The sequence below is a fragment of the Myotis nattereri genome (assembly GCF_964212035.1).
Source record: "Myotis nattereri genome assembly, chromosome: 2".
Lineage (NCBI taxonomy): Eukaryota > Metazoa > Chordata > Mammalia > Chiroptera > Vespertilionidae > Myotis > Myotis nattereri.
In genome coordinates this window covers 127,716,003-127,735,763 of record NC_138076.1, presented here as the reverse complement: position 1 = coordinate 127,735,763, position 19,761 = coordinate 127,716,003, and the positions used below count along the sequence as shown (strand labels likewise).

General features: G+C 45.2%; 1 protein-coding gene across 1 annotated transcript in view; it reads left to right on the top strand.

The window, feature by feature from the left end:
• MRPL42 (mitochondrial ribosomal protein L42) overlaps window positions 1-19,761 on the top strand; it is a 136,346-nt gene that overhangs the window by 98,944 nt on the left and 17,641 nt on the right. The gene's annotated exons all lie outside the window — the stretch shown is intronic.

Genomic DNA, 19,761 nt, shown 5'->3' with positions numbered 1-19,761 from the left:
GGAGCCTCTGGGACAGCTTCAAGTGTACCAACATCCAAGTTATAGGGGTGCCAGAAGATGAGAGAGAGCAAGATATTGAAAACCTATTTGAAGAAATAATGACAGAAAACTTCCCCTACCTGGTGAAAGAAATAGACTTACAAGTCCAGGAAGCACAGAGAACCCCAAACAAAAGGAATCCAAAGAGGACCATACCAAGACACATCATAATTAAAATGCCAAGGGCAAAAGACAAAAAGAGAATCCTAAAAGAAGCAAGAGAAAGAAACTCAGTTACCTACAAGGGAGTATCCATACGACTGTCAGCTGATTTCTCAACAGAAACTTTGCAGGGAAGAAGGGAGTGGCAAGAGATATTCAAAGTGATGAATACCAAGAACCTACAACTAAGACTACTTTATCCAGCAAAGCTATCATTCAGAAGTGAAGGCCAGATAAAGAGCTTCACAGATAAGAAAAAGCTAAAGGAGTTCATCACCACCAAACCAGTATTATATGAAATGCTGAAAGGTATCCTTTAAGAAGAGGAAGAAGAAGTAAAAGGTAAAGATACAAATTATGAACAACAAATACACATCTATCAACAAGTGAATCTAAAAATCAAGTGAATAAATAATATGATGAACAATATGAACTGGTGATTGTAATAGAATCAGGGACATGGAAAGGGAATGGACTGACTATTCTTGGGGGTGAAAAGGGGTGTGGGGGTGAGGGAAGAGATTGGACAACAATCGTGCACCTATGGATGAGGACAGTGGGTGGGGAGTGAGGGCGGAGGGTGGGGTAGGAACTGGGTGGAGGGGAGTTATGGTGGGAAAAAAGAGTAACTAATGTAATAATCTGAACAATAAAGACTTAATTGAAAAAAAAAGAAATTACTATGAACAACTATATGCCAACAAACTGGAAAACCTGGATGAAATGGACAAATTCTTAGAAAAATGCAACCTTCCAAAACTGAATCAGGAAGAATCAGAAAACCTGAATAGACCAATAACAACTGATGAAATAGAAGCTGTAATCAAAAAACTCCCAGCAAACAAAAGTCCTGGCCTGGACAGCTTCACAGGGGATTTTTACCAAACATTCAAAGAAGAACTAACACCCATCCTTAAACGATCCCAAAAAAACCCAAGAAGAAGGAACACTTCCAAGCTCTTTTTATGAGGCCAGCATTATCCTAATTCTAATACCAGATAAAGAAACTACAAAGAAAGAGAATTATAGGCCAATTTCCCTGATGAATATACATGCTAAGTCCTCAACAAAATATTAGCAAATCAGATCCAGCAATATATTAAAAAGATCATACACCATGACCAAGTGAGATTTATTTCAGGGATGCAAGGCTCATACAATATATGCAAATCAATAAATGTGATACATCACATAAACAAACTGAAAGACAAAAATCACATAGTTATATCAATAAATGCAGAAAAAGGCATTTGACAAAATCCAACAGCAATTTTTAAAAAAATATGTTTTTACTGATTTCAGAGAGAGGAAGGAAGAGGGAGAGAGAGATAAAAACATTGATGATGAGAATCATCAATCAGCTGTCTCCTGCACACCCACTACTGGGGATTGAGCCCACAATCTGGGCATGTGATCTCACTGGGAATTGAACCTCAACCTCCTGGTTCATGGGTGGATGATCAACCACTGAACCACACTGGCTGGACCCAACACACATATTTGATAAAAACTCTCAGCAAAGTACAGATAGAAGAATCAGACCTCAACATAATAAAGGCCATATATAACACACCTACAGCCAACATCATACTCAATGGGAAAAACCTAAAACCATTTCCCCTAACAACAGGAACAAGACATGGCTGTCCGCTTTAACAACTTTTACTCAACATAGTACTGGAGGTCCTACCTGCAGTGATCAGACAAGAAGAAAAAATAAAAGGCATCCAAATTGGAAAGGATGTAAAACTCTTATTATTCACAGATGACATGATATTGTACATAGAAATCCCTAAAGACGCCACCAAAAAATTACTAGATTTAATAAGTGAGTTTGGCAATGTAGCAGGATACAAAATTCTTTTTTAAAATATATTTTATTGATTCTTTACAGAGAGGAAGGGAGAGGGATAGAGAGCCAGAAACATCGATGAGAGAGAAACATTGATCAGCTGCCTCCAGCACACTCCCTACTGGGGATGTGCCTGCAACCAAGGCACATGCCCTTGACCGGAATCGAACCTGGGACCCTTGAGTCTGCAGGCCGATGCTCTATCCACTGAGACAAACCGGTTAGGGTCAGGATACAAAATTAACACCTAGAAATCGATGGCATTTAAAAAGTATATTTTTATTGATTTTTTTAGAGAGAGAGGAAGGGAGAGTGAGAGAGAGATAAAAACATCAGTGATGAGAGAGAATCATTGATCATCTGCCTCACACATGCCCATATTGTGGACCAAGACCCCAACCCGGGTGAATGACCTGACCGGAAATTCAATCAGTGTCCTCTTGATGCATGGGAAACATTCAACCAACTGAGCCACACTGGCTGGGCTTGATGGCATTTTTATACACCAATAATGAACTCTCAGAAAGAGAAAATAAAAACAAACAAACAAACAAAACAACCCAAAAACCAATCCCATTTACCATTGCAACAAAAAATTTAAGGTAAAATTAGGAATAAACTTAATCAAGGAGGTAAAAGACCTGTACTCCGAAAACTACAGAACATTGAAAAAAGAGATAGAGGAAAATATAAACAAGTGGAAGAATATGCCATGTTCATGGACTGGTAGAATTAACATTATTAAAATGTTCAGACTACCCAAAGAAACCTATAGATTCAATGCAATCCCTATTAAAATACCAATGGCATATTTCACAGATTTAGAACAAACAGTCCAAAAATTTATATGGAATCAAAAAAGACCCCACATAGCCAAAGCAATCTTGAGAAAGAAGAATAAAGTTATAGGGATCACAATACCGGATATCAAGCTATACTACAAAGCCATTGTAATCAAAACAGCCAAGTATTGGCACTATGACAGGCATATAGATCAATGGAATAGAACAGAAAACCCAGAAATTGACCCAAGCCATTTTGCTCAATTAATATTTGTCAAAGGAAGCAAGAGCATACAATGGAGTAAAGAGAGTCTCTTCAATAAATGTTGTTGGGAAAATTGGACAGATACATGCAAAAAAAAAAAAAGAAAGAAAGAAAAAAGAAAAGAAGAGAGAAACACCACCATCTTACACCACACACGAGAATAAACTCAAAATGTATAAGAGACTTAAATGTAAGTTGCAAAACCATAAAAATCCTAGAAGAAAATATAGGCGGTAAATTTTCTGACATCTCTTGTAGCAATGTCTTTACTGATACCTCTCTTAGGACAACGGACACTAAGGAGAAAATAAACAAATGGGACTCCATCAAAATAAAAAGCTTTTGCACAGCAAAATAAACCATCAACAAAATAACAAGAGAGCCCATTGCAGGGCAGAACATATTTGTCAATGATACATCTGATAAGGGGTTAATCTTCAAAATATATAGGAACTCATACAACTTAACAAAAGGACATACAGAAGGCTAAGAGACATGAAAAACTGCTCAAAGTCACTAATCATCCAAGAGATGCAAATCAAAACCATAATGAGCCACCACCTCATGACCTGTCAGAATGGCTATCATCAACAAATCAACAAACTGAGCCACACCAGCTGGGCTGTTTATTGATTTTAGAGTGAAGGGAGAGAGACAAACATCAGTGTCAGGGAGAAACCTTGATCAGTTGCCTCCAGAATGCACCCGAACAAGGATCGAACCCACAACCTTTTGGTGTACGGAATGGCCCTCCAAACAACTGAGCTACTTGGCCAGGGCAATTTGTGTTGTCTTAAACCACTAAGTTTATGATCATTTGTTATGGCAATGATAGAAAACTAATATATTTCCCCCAAAAGGAAACTTGAGTGCTCTTATCTAAAGAAGAAGGAAAACTCTGGGCAGGCAAACAAATAGATCAGAACAGATGTGTGGGGAAGACTAGGTCTGTGGGACCTCTTGTTCCGTAACACCCTGGATGTTCTCTCAGGGACATGGTCTCTACAGAGTGTGGTTGATGGCACTGTGCACCTGTCCCACACACTCAAAGCTTACCTGCGAGCAAGAGCAGAAAGACCTAAGAGTGCTGCCTCCGAAGTCACTCCAAACAGACTGGAAACCTGGTGTCCACCAGCTGAGTAACACTGGGCAAGTTACTTACCTTCTCTGTGCCGCAGTAAAACGAGGATGATAAATACCTATCTGATGGAGTTTTTAATGAGAATTAATAATGTTAACACATATGACTAAGAATCATTGCTGGCATATAGTTAAGATTCAATAAATGTTGCTCTAATGTTTTTTTTTTTGTTTGTTTTTTTATTAATTAAATCTTTATTGTTCAGATTATTACATTTGTTCCTCTTTTCCCCCCCCATAACTCCCCTCCACCTAGTTCCCACCCCACCCTCCTCCCGCACTCCCCATCCACTGTCCTCATCCATAGGTGCACGATTTTTGTCCAGTCTCTTCCCGCATCCCCCACACCCCTCCCCCCCACCCCCCAAGAATAGCCAGTCCACTCCCTTTCTATGCCCCTGATTCTATTATAATCATCAGTTCATTCTGTTCATCAGATTATTCACTTGATTTTCAGATTCACTTGTTGATAGATGTGTATTTGTTGTTCATAATTTGTATCTTTACCTTTTTCTTCTTCTTCCTCTTCTTAAAGGATACCTTTCAGCATTTCATATAATACTGGTTTGGTGGTGATGAACTCCTTTAGCTTTTTCTTATCTGTGAAGCTCTTTATCTGACCTTCAATTCTGAATGATAGCTTTGCTGGATAAAGTAATCTTGGTTGTAGGTTCTTGGCATTCATCACTTTGAATATTTCTTGCCACTCCCTTCTTCCCTGCAAAGTTTCTGTTGAGAAATCAGCTGACAGTCGTATGGGTACTCCCTTGTAGGTAACTGACTTTCTTTCTCTTGCTGCTTTTAAGATTTTCACTTTGTCTTTTGCTCTTGGCATTTTAATTATGATGTGTCTTGGTGTGGTCCTCTTTGGATTCCTTTTGTTTGGGGTTCTCTGTGCTTCCTGGACTTGTAAGTCTATTTCTTTCACCAGGTAGGGGAAGTTTTCTGTCATTATTTCTTCAAATAGGTTTTCAATATCTTGCTCTCTCTCATCTTCTGGCACCCCTATAATTCGGATGTTGGTACCCTTGAAGCTGTCCCAGAGGCTCCTTACACTATCTTCGTATTTTTGGATTCTTTTTTCATTTTGCTTTTCTGGTTGGGTGTTTTTTGCTTCTTCGCATTTCAAATCGTTGACTTGCTTCTTGTGATCCTCTAGTCTGCTGTTGGGAGTCTGTATAATACTCTTTATTTCAGTCAGTGTATGCTTAATTTCTAGTTGGTCCTTTATCATAACCTTGAGGGTCTCATTAGAGTTCTTGTAGATCTCATTAAGTTTATTAGCAGTTTCTAGAAAATTCTTGAAAAACCTTAAAAGTGTGGTTTTGAACTCTATATCCAGTAGTTTGCTTTCCTCCATTTCTGTCATTTGTGTCCTGTTTCTTTGTCTCTGCATTTTTTATGCTTCCCTGTGTTGATAAAGTGGTTTCCTGTGCTGAGTGTCTTCTAGGGACCAGTGAATTGGGGTTCAGCCTCCCCAATTACCTGAGGAAGACACTCTTGGTGCACCCCCTTGTGGTCTTTGTGCACAGTCTTGTTGTAGTTAAGCCTTGATTGTTGTAGTTATCACTGTGAGGAATTGACCTCCAGGCCAATTGGCTGTGAGAATCAGCTGTGTCTGCAGTGGGAGAACTTCTGTGCTGGAGACACCCCTCTGGGGCAAGACTTGCTTCAATAGGGCTTTGGTGCTCACTGAGTCTTCCCCCTGAGTGTGTCCTTTTATGGTTCCACGGAGCTGCAAACTGGATGGTCCCACTCTGACCTCTGGGTGGCTCCTGGCTCCTGGATCTCTAGGGAGGTGCTAATCTAGTCTTTGCCTGAGGCTATCCAGCAAAAGCCTCCCTGCAGGGCTTGGGCGGGGCAGGTCCCACGAGATCAACAGAGCGGGGTGAGCAGTTATGGCTGCTCTCAGTCCTGTCCTCAGAGACTCTGCTTCTCAATGTCCTGGTAATCACTGCAAGCCCCTCAGAGAGAAAGCTGCCCTCGAGTTCCCGATTGAAAACAACAACTGTGCCCTCAGCCGCCAGCCCTCTCCGCATGTACCTCTGCACCTTAGTATTTTACTTCAGCACTGCACCTCCTCTGAGTCTCGGTATGTTTTTCTCTTTCCTCCTAGCTGTAGAATTTCCACTCAGCCAGCCTTCTTGTGTTTCTGGATGATGTCTGTTCCGTCTTTTAGTTGTATTTTTGAAGTGGTTGTTCGAGGCAGCAAACTACGGTGTTTACCTCAATGTTGCTCTAATGTTAACAGTTGTTATGACTAATACTACCGGGCAATATCTATAGTGTTTAGTAAGCCTAGATCTGGAGCCAGACTATGCAGGGTCACAGCCAGCTCTGTCCCTTAGAACTTTTATGCTTGGGCAAGTTATTTAACACATGAGGCCCAGTTTTTCATGTGTAAAATGGGGCTATTAAAGTTACCTACCTCATAGAGTTGTGATGGGGGATTAATCAATTAATACGTGTAAAGTACTAGAGCAATGGCTGATACATGCAATTAATGTCATTTATCATCATTACCATTACTAGTAGTATGGGGTCACCATCACTCTGGATAATTTATAATTAAACAAGCAATGAATTCAATGGCATCTGGTGATCATGAAGCCTGTTAGTAAACAAGCCAGTCCTTTCATGGCAATAGCTTATTTAATCAAAACATTCTGGTTCTCCCTCATCTGACCTACAAAAAGAATGAACCAATCCAATTGGAAAAAAATATTTGTTTTATCTTTGCCACATTTATTTACTCTTAGGGACTGTTTAACTTGATCGAACAGCAAAGTTAGAAAGAACAGAGATACTTGAGGCACTAACCAGATTTCTTTATCTCTGGCACCAGATGGAAGTGGCCTGTTGTTGAACAGTTTCTTGAAATCCTTTGCCTTCGTCTTCAGCGGGGAGAGTTAAACTGTCCGTGTGCCAAGTTTTGGGGGTCAAAGTGCAGAATGGGAATTAGAAAAAATAAGCCAGTCATTTAACAGTCCTCCCCAGTCATGTAATAATTTCAAAATATGAAATACTCATTCCACAAAATATACTGAGCATTTTATATGCGCAAGGCATCATGTAGGTGTTAAAGGAAGGCAAAGATCAACTAGATATGGATTAAACCTCCAGGAGCTCTCAAAGGAGTCACACGAACACATGTGGGAGGAGAAAGCTACAGGTATGTTAGGCTGGACTCTCCAAAAGCAGAGCCAGCAGAGGGCTGTGTGCAATTTTGAGGATATGAGTGAGGCAGGACAGTGAGAAGCTAGCAAAGGGGTGGACACAGCCTGATCCTAGGAGGAGCGTTGAAGGATGACTTGTACCTGTGCTATAATAAAAAATATGTATCTGGTCTTTGTCCCTGAATCCTGGCACAGAGCTCCCAAAACCCTTAGAAAAGATCTTTTGTATACCAATGAGTGAGTCCTGTGGGGCCCTAGATAGCTTCAGGATGGGGGCTGATTAGCAGAAAAAGCAACTGCATGATGAGAGGCTTAGAACTTTCAGCCCCACACCTCCACCTCTGGGGAGGGCAGGGGGGCTGGAGATTGAGGTCAGTCGCCAATGGTCAGTTATTTAACCAATCATGCCCATGTAAGGAAACCTCCATAAAACACCTAAAAGTCAGAATTTGAGGAGCTTCTGGGTTGGTTTACACATCCACGTGCCCGGAGGAAGGTGGCATGCCCCAACTCCACAGGGACAGAAGCCTCTGCGCTGGGGACCCTGCATAACTTTTCATCTGGCTGTTTATTTGTATCCTTTGCAAGGAATTATAATAGTAAGCATGGGAACCCTTGAATTTGTGTTGGTCAGGTGGAAGTGTGGGTCACATGGGGTCCCCATTTGGGGCTGGCACCTGAAGTGGGGACAATATTGTGGGACAGAGCCCTTTACCTGTGCGACCTGACCTAACTAACTCCAGGTAGTGTTAGAACCGAATGGCTGAACACCCAGCTGGTATTGAAGAATTGGTTGGAAAAACTACACATTTGGTGTCAGAAGTGATGTCAGAAAACACCAAAGTACAATACCACAAAGTTGCTCCAACCCCATATCAGCTAGCCATTGGCTGTGGCTGCTCTTGGGGACCGAATAACAGTTCTGAGCAAGGTGGCTTCCATGGGTCAAAGGCAATTGTCCAGGGAAGGTGCAGCTATGAGCCTGAAGCAGCCAGGGAATCTGGGCTGGACACAACCACAGTGTTGGCAAAGTAGCATTCAGAGGAGGCTAGGAAGTGTCTGAAAATTCCGGTAAGATGTGAACTGATCCTTTAAAATCAGCAGGAGGCTGAAAGGTTATTCAAATGCTAGTTCTTGTAAAAGAAGTGAAAGAGATTCCTCAGATCCAGGAAGCTCCTGTCTGAAGAATCCAATAAGATGTAAAGCAGGGGTCCTCAAACTTTTTAAACATGGGGCCAGTTCACTGTCCCTCAGACCGTTGGAGGGCCGGACTATAGTTTAAAAAAAAACTATGAACAAATTCCTATGCACACTGCACATATCTTATTTTGAAGTAAAAAAACAAAATGGGAACAAATACAATATTTGTATTTGCATGTGGCCCGCGGGCTGTAGTTTGAGGACCCCTGTAAAGTGATTGCCTTAGCAGGGATTTCCAGAGAAACGGTACCAATAGAGGCTCATGAGCTGCTGTCTGCAGGCTGGAGGACCAGGAAAGCCACGGGGTCATTCAGTCCAAGTCAAAGGCCTGAGGAAGGGTGGACGAGGGGCGTGATGATATCAGTCCCACTTTGGGTCTGGAGGTCCAAGAACCAAGAGTGCTGATGTCTGAGGCCAGAAGATGGACGTCCCTGCACACACAGAACAGATTCACTTTTCCTCTGCTTTTTCTTTCTCTTCTGGCCCTCAATGTATTAGGCTACGCCTGTCCTGTAGGTGATTTTCTTTCCTCAGTCTACCTATATTAAACTCTTCCAAAAACACCTTCAGAGGCACACCAAGAAATAACGTTCATCAGCTGTCTGGGCATTGCTCAGCCCAGTCAAGTTGACACATAAAATTAGCCCTCACAGTGAGGTGATGGAAATGTGTTTAGGGCAGAATCGGAGTGATGGGGTATTTAAACATGACACTGAGGAGTACCTGGGGAAGAGCATCTGGAGGACGCCTAGAATTTAAAATAAAGCCAAAAATGAAGTGTAAAATGAAGCCCCTGTTTTGGGGAAAGATTGTGAGTGCCATCCTGCTGCTTTTCAGAAAACGAAGACAAAAACAAAAACACACCCATTTATGGCGTGCTTGCCATTTGTCAAGCACTGTGGCTCCTTGACATTGCTCTACAAGCTTTACAATATCTAATGCGCCTTTACAGAGACAGAGAGTGAAGTAACTCACAGTCACTCTGCAAACGAGTGGGATGTGAGCCCCAGGTGTCTGACTCCCAGACTGCTGCTCTCCTCTCCACTGTGCTGTACCACCTCCTCCTTCAAGCTTTCTCCTTGCGTCCCTGTAACTCAATGGCTCGCAAACTTCCGTGTGCATCTAATTCACCTGGACATGGCCGGGCAGGCCACGAGAGTGTGCATTCAGGTGGTCTGGGCGCCCCAGAGATAGGGCTGCTATGTAATCATAGGCTCTGGTGTAAAAGGAAAATGTGGGGCCCTGCATAGGGTGGGGAGTCAGCCTCCCCTTCCCACAGGCCCCTGGCCCCTAGCACCTCGAGGAAATGCAGCCTCCACACTAGGACACGCTTAGTACCTGGATCAGGGAGGCCAGAGGCCCCTGAAACGTCTCTCACAGCAGTGCTGCCAACCTAGGCTGGGGACAGCTGCCACCTTGCCCTGGCCTGAGCACCGAGGGGTGTGCATCCAACCCATGCCTCCCCCACTTGTGTGCAAGCCAGAGGCAGAGGACAAAGGCACACACAAGCCCCTTCATCAAGGCAATCTGCCTGCCTCTCAGGTGGAGGGTGACAGGGCTTCTGGGCAGGGAGGGTGGGGACTAAGTGGCATAGAACTCTTCCCTGGAAGCAATGGGAGGCAGGACTGTGTGTGAGCCTAGACTCCAAGCCCTTCCTCCACCAACTTGCTCCAATCAGACTTCATGTAAGAAACATTCATCCTATATAATAAAGAGGTAATATGCAAATTGACCATCACTCCAACACACAAGATGGCCGCCCCCATGTGGGCACAAACAAGATGGCCAGCAGGGCAGGGCAGTTGTGGGCGATCAGGCCAGCAGGGGAGGGCAGTTGTGGGTGATCAGGCCGGCAGGGGAGGGCAGCTGTGGGCGATCAGGCCAACAGGGGAGGGCAGTTGAGAGGGACCAGGTGTGCAGGGGAGGGCAGTTGGGAGGGACCAGGTGTGCAGGGGAGGGCAGTTGGGGGTGACAGGCTGCCAAGGGAGGGCAGTTAGGGGTGACCGGGCCTGCAGGGGAGGGCAGTTAGGGGAAATTGAGCCAGCAGGGGAGCAGTTAGGCATCGATCAGGCAGGCAGGTGAGCGGTTGGGAGCCAGCAGTCCTGGATTGTGAGAGGGATGTCTGACTGCCCGTTTATCACGGGTAGATCATGAGAGCAATCGGACATCCCTCGAGGGTTCCCAGATTGGAGAGGGGGTAGGCTGGGCTGAGGGACACCCCCCCATGCACAAACTTAGTGCACCGGGCCTCTAGTTTAAAGATAAAGTTAAACTCCAACTGTGGGCTCTGTGTGAAAACACTGGTTGTGTGCCCATGAATTTGCCTCTGGACAAAGAATATTTGCATTTCTAGTAAGTTCTAGGTGATTCTGAGAACCACTAATCTTTCTTTTAAAAAGAGTCAAAGCATTGCTTTTTGTGTGGCTTTCCCTTTCTTCTCTGTAAATGGTGGTATTTCCTGCCTCAGAGGATTGGGTGAGAGAAAAAATGCCAGATGCCTGGAGAGTGCTTAGCACAGTGTTGAGAACATGAGCCATATGCAATAAATGTTAGCCACAATACTACTAATGGTGATAATACTAGAATAGTGATAACAACTCCTCTATTTTTGTGCAGGCTGTTGTGTCTGATGCCTTTATCTATTGTTTCCTGCCTGTTTCTGTGGAAAAGCACGTGACTTTGTTGGAATGTCTGTAAGGAGGATTCTCTGAAAGGTTGGAGACCTCTGAGGGGACCTTGACAAAGGCGGCAGCCCCGACCTTGGCTTTCCCAAACAAGTCTGATCCCCTGGGGTGTTTTGCTAGACTCTCTATGTGTAGTCTTTCAACCCCAATCTTGTAGAAGCATGTGCTTTCTCAAGGATGCTTACCCTGCTGATTGTACCTAGAGGTTAATTTTAGTCAAGCTGTTATGACAATAAAAGCCAAAGGAGGCAGGCGAACAGGGCTACTTGGTGGCGACAGCCAAGTAGTCCCTTAGCCCTCTCTTTCACAGAAACGTGTGCGAGAGCAATCTGTTCATCCGACGCTCAGGGTCTGACAGTCAGCCCTGGCATATTTCCTCTCTGCTGTTACCTCAATTTGGAGAAGGAACCAGAGAAGTACAGTGGCAGGGTCGGGGTGGGGCGGGATACCTCAGATCAAAGACCACTATTGCTAAAAGCCAAATCAAGAGATTTGTAAGGACAGTGCCATTTGCCTTAACAAACACACAACTTGGATCCTTTGCATTTGGCACTGGAGAGAGAATCTGAGTGTGAGGAAGGGGTGGGTAGATCACTGCACCCCATATTCCCTTGGGGATTGAGCTTCTAGTCTGCAAAGGACATATAGGTATGTCTAAGGAGTAGAAATCTCCAGATGCTATTCAGAAAAGGACAGCTGCAGCCCTGAGGATAGAGATCCAATTCTCACTGCCATCCTGTTCCTTCAGGAGACAGCGGAGAGGTACTGCTTTCTCTTCAGCATCGATACCAACCAGGCTATGATGTCCAGAAGCACAAGCCTGCAGCATGGCCAGCCACAGGGGGCGGGCTCATTTCCACAAGGCTTTCTGAAAGTCAGGCCTACCTGGCCCTGCTTGCTCTCCAGAGCTCACCTGGAAAGCATACACTGTTCTAAAACTAGTGCAAGGAGACCAAGGCAGAGAGAGGGAGATGGAGTTCCTCTGCAGTGGGTCTCAGCCAGTGAATTCCCTGGGAACTTAAAAGCACCAGTGCCTGGGGCCCAACCCCAGGGATCCTGATTAATTGATTTGAGGGGGCACTCTAGGCATCGGCATTTTAAAAAACTGCACAGGAATTGCCACTGTGCAGCCCAGGCTGAGGAGCACTGCTGCCCGGCTCCCTCCATCCTGGGTAGCTCCTGGGGGACTCTTCCAATGCAGAGTGAACAGCCCCATGGGCCACCTCCATTATTCACAGTGGTGTGTCCTTGCCTTAGTAGCTATCCATAAAAATTGTCAGGGCACTCAACATGCACACAGGAGAGAGCCACTGTAAGGCAGGGTGAGAATGGGGTGTGGAGTCATTTTCGAAGGAAGCAGGAGGGTCCCCAGGTCACAAGTCTGCAAGGGTTTGATAAAGGAATCAGGAAGAGGGAGCCTAGGGCCTCAGAGCAGCAGGTGGAGAGTGTTTTTGCCTGTGTCCCAGCACCCAGCCTGCTGTGGGTGCTTGGTGTTTATGAGAGCTTTGCCCGGTCTGCCCTCTCTTCTCTGTCAGACATTAGCTGCCAGCTCAAGTGTAACCTCCTCACCTCAAATCAATTCTGCAAACACTGATGGAACATCATTTCTTTGATGGGCATATAAACTAGGAATTAGAGAGCACACAGCAGATAGCTGTTGTTATTGTTTATAAGTACTCTTCTTAGAAGTTGACCTCAATGAGGGCATGAGTGGGGGGGTTGGGAGGGTTATGGGGGATAATGACACATATGTAATACCTTAATCAATAAAGAAATTTTAAAAAAAGTTGACCTTAAGCAAGCTACTTGCCCCTTGGTATTATAGTTTCATAACCTGTAAAATCTATAATAATAAAAGTGTAATATGCTAATTAGACCAGACAGCCAAACAACCTTCCAGACGTCCTTCCGGACATCCTTCCAGATGAAGTTGCAGTGGCAGGGGCCAAGGCAGAGGCGGTTAGGGGTGATCAGGCAGGCAGGCGAGTGGTTAGGAGTGATCAGGCAGGCAGGCAACATGGTTAGGGGTGATCAGGCAGGCAGGTTAGCAGTTAGGGGCAATCAGGCAGGCAGACAGTTAGTAGCGGTTAGGAGCCAGTGGTCCTGGATTGTGAGAGGGATGTCTGACTGCCGGTTTAGGTCCGATCCCTGCTCGGGCCTAAATCAGCAGTTGGACATCCCCCAAAGGGTCCTGGATTGTGAGAGGGTACAGGTCGGGCTGAGGGACCCACCCCCCTGTGCAGGAATTTTGTGCACCGGGCCTCTAGTGTGATAATAATAGAGCCTTATGTTGAAGGGTTGCTATAAAGTCTGAGTTAAAACATCAAAACACTGAGAAGAAGAAAAGAAAAAACAAAAACACTGAGAAGGATTATAAGTATCTAAAAAACGTTAGCCAATATTATTATTATTAATATTATTAACAATATAATATATCATAATATTACATTATATATTATATTATATTATAATATGTATTATACAATGTTATTATAATAACCAGAGGCCCAGTGCACAAAATTGTGCACTTAAGGGGGAGGGGGTCCCCTCAGCCTGGCCTGTGCCCTATCGCAGTCTGGGAGCCCTCGGGGGATGTCCAACTGATGGTTTAGGCCCACTCCCCATGGAGAACGGGCCTAAGCTGGTAGTCAAACATACTTAGTGCTGCCACAGAGGTGGGAGAGGGTCCCACCACCGAAGCTGCACTCACCAGCTCTGAGTCCAGCTCAAAGCTTCTGGCTGAGCAGTACTCCCCCTTGTGGGAGCACACTGACCACCAGGGGCAGCTCCTGCATTGAGTGTCTGCTCCCTGGTGGTCAATGAGCATCATAGCGACTGGTCGTTTTGCCGTCGAGTTGCATATTAGCCTTTTATTATATAGGATAATACTATAGCTACTATAGTGAATAGGCAGATATAGTCTTTGATCTTATGGAACGTACAAGCTAATGGGGAAAACAAACAATTATGATAGGTTGGTATTATGGTTGAGGTGTGTGGAAACATTCAGGAGGGTCCCCCCCTACCAGGCTTGGGGGGTTATTGGAGATTTCCTAAGGGAAATGATGGCTTAGCTGAGACCTGAAAAGTGAGTAAGAGATTTTCAGGTATGGGAGGGATTGTGGGGAGGAAGAACATTCCAGGTGGAGAGACTAGCAATATGAAGTCAGGAGGTGAGAGAAGAGGAGCTTAGTAGAGAGGAGGGGGACACAAGAGTGAGGTTATACAGGCCTGGTAAGCCATCATAAGGAGTTTGGACTTGATAAAAAATGGAGAAGACACTGGGAGAGATGGACATAAAATAGATACTTTATTATTATTATAGAATTTATTGGGGTGACATTGGTTAATAAAACTATATAGGTTTCAGGTGTACAATTCTGTAATATATGAGCTGTATATTTTATTGTGTGTTCACCACCCCAAGTCGTCTCCTTTATTATTTTTATTAACTATATATATAAAAGGCTAATGCAAAGTGTCCCTGCAGGAATTCAACCAGGAGACTGGGAGTTCTATCACTTGCTATGACATGTGATGATCACCAGGGGGCAGTGAGGAACAAAGGAGGTTCCTAGCTGGCAGCCAGAAGGAAGGCCCTAATCGGTCCTGATTGCCAGCCAGGCCTAGGGACCTTATCCGTGCATGAATTTCATGCACTGGGCCTCTAGTCCTATATAATAAAAGGCTAAAGTGCAAATTGACCAAATGGCGAAAAACCTGTAGCTATGATGCGCACTGACCACCAGGGAGAAGACGCTCAATGCAGGAGCTTCTCCGTGGTTGTGAGTGTGCCAGAAGCCAGGCTCACAGCTGGCAAGTGCAGTAGCGGTGGCGGGAGCCTCTCCTGCCTCCATGGCAGTGGCAGTGTTAAGGATGTCTGACTGACGGCTTAGGTCCGCTCCCCATGGGGAACAGGTCTAAGCTGTCAGTTGGACATCCCCCAAGGGCTTCGGGACTGCGAGAGGGTGCAGGCCAGGCTGAGGGACCCCCTCCCAAATGCACGAATTTCGTGCACCAGGCCTCTAGTTTAATATAATGTAAGAATAGAGAGAAAGGGCCCCCAACCCTACCTGTGGCAATTTTCCCTACCTGTGGCAGAGAAGAAAGAGCTTATGGAAAAGGCCAAGGTGAAATGCACAGAGAACATGGATAAGAGTCACACAGGAACACTTCCTCTTCCCAAGAATGCCCTCTTGCCTTTCTTCGCAGGTTCCTTTGGTGTAATAACACTCCTCCCCAAGTCAGAAACTCTGGTGTGATCCCCAACCCCACTTTTTGTCTCACCTCTCATGTTCAACCAATGGCCAAGTCCCACTGAGTTGCCACTTCCAATTCTATTACCTCTAGTGGCCTTTAGTGAGGGCTTTATCATCATTTGTCAAGGGATAATTCCAATAACAATGTCTATCTCAGTTTATCCTGATCAAATTCACTTTTCTCATCATGACTGCAAGAGAGATCTCTCCAATATGTAAATCCAGCCATGTCTCTCTCTAGACTGAAACTGTTTAGTTCAGAGCACCTTGCTCTTCCTGCATTTCTGTCCACCTACAGAGCTACCATGAGCTCATAATGAATATGTGCAAAATACCTTCAGCCCTTCTGGGGAAATGGAGCATGGCTATTTTATTATTTATTTATTTATGTATGCATTTTTATTTTTAGGTGTTTTTTTAATTGAAATATAATTGACACACCACACTGTGTACATTTAAGGTGTATAATATGTTAATTTTATACATTATACTAGAGGCCCGGTGCACAAAAATTTGTGCACTCGGGGGTTCCCTTAGCCCAGCCTGTGCCCTCTTGCAGTCTGGGACCCCTCAGAGGATGTCCACCTGCGGGCTTAGGCCTGCTCTCCAGGGGATTGAGCCTAAGCTGGCAGTCAGACATCCCTCTGGCAGCCCAGGAGCCCTTGGGGGTTGTACACTTGCCAGCAGGGAGTAGGTCTAAGCAGCAGTTGGACATCCTTATTGCTGCTGAGGAGGCGGGAGAGGCTCCCACCACCACTGCTATGCTGGCAGCCATCAGCCTGGCTTGTGGCTGAGCAGAGCTTCTCCATGTGGGAGCTCACTGACCACCAGAGGGCAGCTCCTGCATTGAGCGTCTGCCTCCTGGTGGTCAGTGTGTGTCATAGTGACCAGTTATTCCCAGTTGTTCTGCTGTCAGGGTCAATTTGCATATTATCCTTTTATTATATAGGATAGAGGCCTGGTGCATGGGTGGGTGAGGGCTGGCTGGTTTGCCCTGAAGGGTGTCCTGGATCAGGGTGGGGGTCCCGCTGGGGTGTGTGGCCAGTCTGGGTAAGGGGCTGATGGCTGTTTTCAGGCTGGCCATGCCCCCGGTGACCCAAGCTCCCAGCCTCTACTTTTCCTTTTTGTTTCTGGGATTTATTTATCTTCTATAATTGAAACTTTGTAGCCTTGAGCATAGCCCAGGGCCAGCCAGGGCAGGCGGGAAGCTTGGCTTCCTCCATTGCCAGGGGCAACCCAAGCCGCCTGCTTGCTTCAGCTCCATGGCCACTGCCATCTTAGTTGAGTTAATTTGCTTACTCACTCCTGATTGGCTGGTGGGCGTGGCTTGAGCATAGCAGAGGGACAGTTAATTTGCATGTTTCTCTTTTATTATATGGGATATTGCAACATGATTATCACCAGAGCTTTAGCTAACAGCTCTTTCATCACATAACTATCATTTATTTCTTGTGGTGAGAACATTTATGATCTAGTAAGAGTGTTATTTTAAACTTGTTTTTAATACTAAGGTAAGTTAGTAACTTTTCCTATCTGTAATTTCACTAAACCTTAAACTATTCTTTTTCTTGAATAACTTTTTTTTAATATATTTTTTATTGATTAAGATATTACATATGTGTCCTTGTCCCCATGTTACCCTCTACCCCCCCCCCCCCCCCCCGTTGTCCGTGTCCATTGGTTAGGCCTATATGCTTGCATGTAAGTCCTTTGGTTGATCTTTCCCCCTTACCCCCACCCTCCCCTACATTCCCTCCAAGGCCCGACAGTCCAATCAATGCCTCTCCGTCTCTGGATCAGTCCTTGTTCATCAGTTTATGTTGTTCATTATAGTCCACAAATGAGTGAGATCGTGTGGTATTTATCCTCTCTCCAGTTCCATCCATGCTGTGGCAAATGGTAAGAGTTCCTTTTTCTTCTTCTTCTTCTTAAAGAATACCTTTCAGCATTTCATATAATGCTGGTTTGGTGGTGATGAACTCCTTTAGCTTTTTCTTCTCCGTGAAGGTCTTAATCTGACCTTCTATTCTGAATGATAGCTTTGCTGGATAAAGTAATCTTGGTTGCAGGTTCTTGCTATTCATCACTTTGAATATTTCTTGCCACTCTCTTCTGGCCTGCATGGTTTCTGTTGAGAAATCAGCTGACAGTTGTATGGGTACTCCCTTGTAGGTAACTGACTTTCTTTCTCTTGCTGCTTTTAAGATTCTCTCTTTGTCTTTTGCTCTTGGCATTTTAATTATGATGTGTTTTGGTGTGGTCCTCTTTGGATTCCTTTTGTTTGGGGTTCTCTGTGCTTCCTGGACTTGTAAGTCTATTTCTTTCACCAGGTAGGGGAAGTTTTCTGTTATTATTTCTTCAAATAGGTTTTCAATATCTTGTCCTCTCTCTTCTTCTGGTACCCCTATAATTCTGATGTTGGTACGCTTGAAGTTGTCCCAGAGGCTCCTTACACTATCTTCATATTTTTGGAATCCCTTTTTTTTTCTTTTTCCGTTGGGTATTTTTTGTTTCTTTGTATTTCAAATCTTTCACTTGATTCTTGGGATCCTCTTGTCTGCTGTTGGATCTCTGTAAATTATTCTTTATTTCAGTCAGTGTATGCTTAATTTCTAGTTGGTCCTTTTTCATGACCTCCAGGGTCTCACTATACTTATTGAGGGACTCACTAAATTTATCGGCGGTTTCCATAAAATTCTTGAAAAACCTTATAAACGTGGCCTTGAACTCTATATCCAGTCATTTGCTTTCCTCCATTTCTGCCATTTGTGACCTGTTTCTTTGTCTCCACATTTTGGCTGCTTCCCTGTGTTGATAGAGTGGCTTTGTGTGCTAGGTGTCCTGTAGGGCCCAGTGTCTCAGCCTCCCCAGTTACCTGAGTGGACACTCTTGGTGCACCTCCTTGTGGGCTTTGTGCACAGTCTTGTTGTAGTTATGCCTTGGTTGTTGTAGGATCACTGGGAGGAATTGACCTCCAGGCCAGTTGGCAGTGAGAATCAGCTGTGTCTGCAGTGGGAGAACTTCTGTGCTGGAGACACCCTTCTGGGGCAAGACTTGCTTCAGTGGGGTTTTGGTGCTCACTGAGTCTGCCCCCTGAGTGTGTTCCTTATGGATCTGAGGAGTTGTAATCTGGATGGTCCCCCTCTGACCACTGGGTACACTGGCTCTTGGATCTAAGGAGGTGCTAATTTAGCCTCTGCCTGAGGTTACACAGCAGGAGCTACGAAGAGAACTGCAGATTCCCCTTCCTTTTTTGGAGGTTAGAGGTGCCCTGATGAGGCTCAGCTGTGAAGCAATGCAAGCCGCTGTGGGGCCTTGGGCCTTCTCTTGGAAGTTCTGGGTCTGTCTGGCCCAGCTGCATTTAGGTAATTATCAGGTTGCAAAGGGCCAGGGCATTCATATGCAAAAGCCTCTGCCGCAGCCTGGGTGGGGCGGGGTCTCAAGGAATCAAAGGGCGGAGCAAGCAGCTATGGCAGAGCCTCAGCCCCGCCCTAAGGAGTCGTGAGTCCCAGTGTTCCGATAACGGCTGCAAGCACCTCTGAGGGAAAGCCGCCCTCAAGTTCGCCCGCTGCCAGACAGTCCAGTTTCTCCCGTATGAGTCCTGGGTCCCCAGAGACTTCCTGGAACCGGAGTTCAGAGCCGTCGGGAACTTGTGACTCCCTCCGGGTTCAAAAAGACAGCCGCGTCTGTTGGGGACCGTCATGCTGCTGGCAAAGTCTAAGCTGACCAGAGGACATGGCAAAGCCCTGGACTCTACCCTATGTCGATCCTGGAAGGTTTTAAGGTCAAAGCTCAGGAAAGGGTTAAGGCTTTATTAGAGTTTGCAGCAAAGTGGAACTAGACAAGGCTTGACCGAGGCACGACCTCTGTAGCTAAAAGTATCGTAGTAACTGTCAAACAATAGATGGATCTAGTCAAAGCTTGTTCAGTCTTGCCCAGCCTGTAACGATCTGTTACTTCCCTATGACAGGCCAAGCCCTAGCAGTGATCTATGAAGCATGACCAGTCACAGCTTAGCTATAAAACTGTGTGTGTAAAGAATAAAGTTGCTGGTGCCTTGTGCCAGTCCTCCCAACCCCGGACTCTTGTATTTCATCCCACTCCGCCTCTACCCGTCGGACCCTCTCCAAGGTGCGGGTCACCGCACGCGTCCTCAGGTGCCAGCCCCTTTCTGTGCACGCGAGCCCCCGAACCTCTGCACT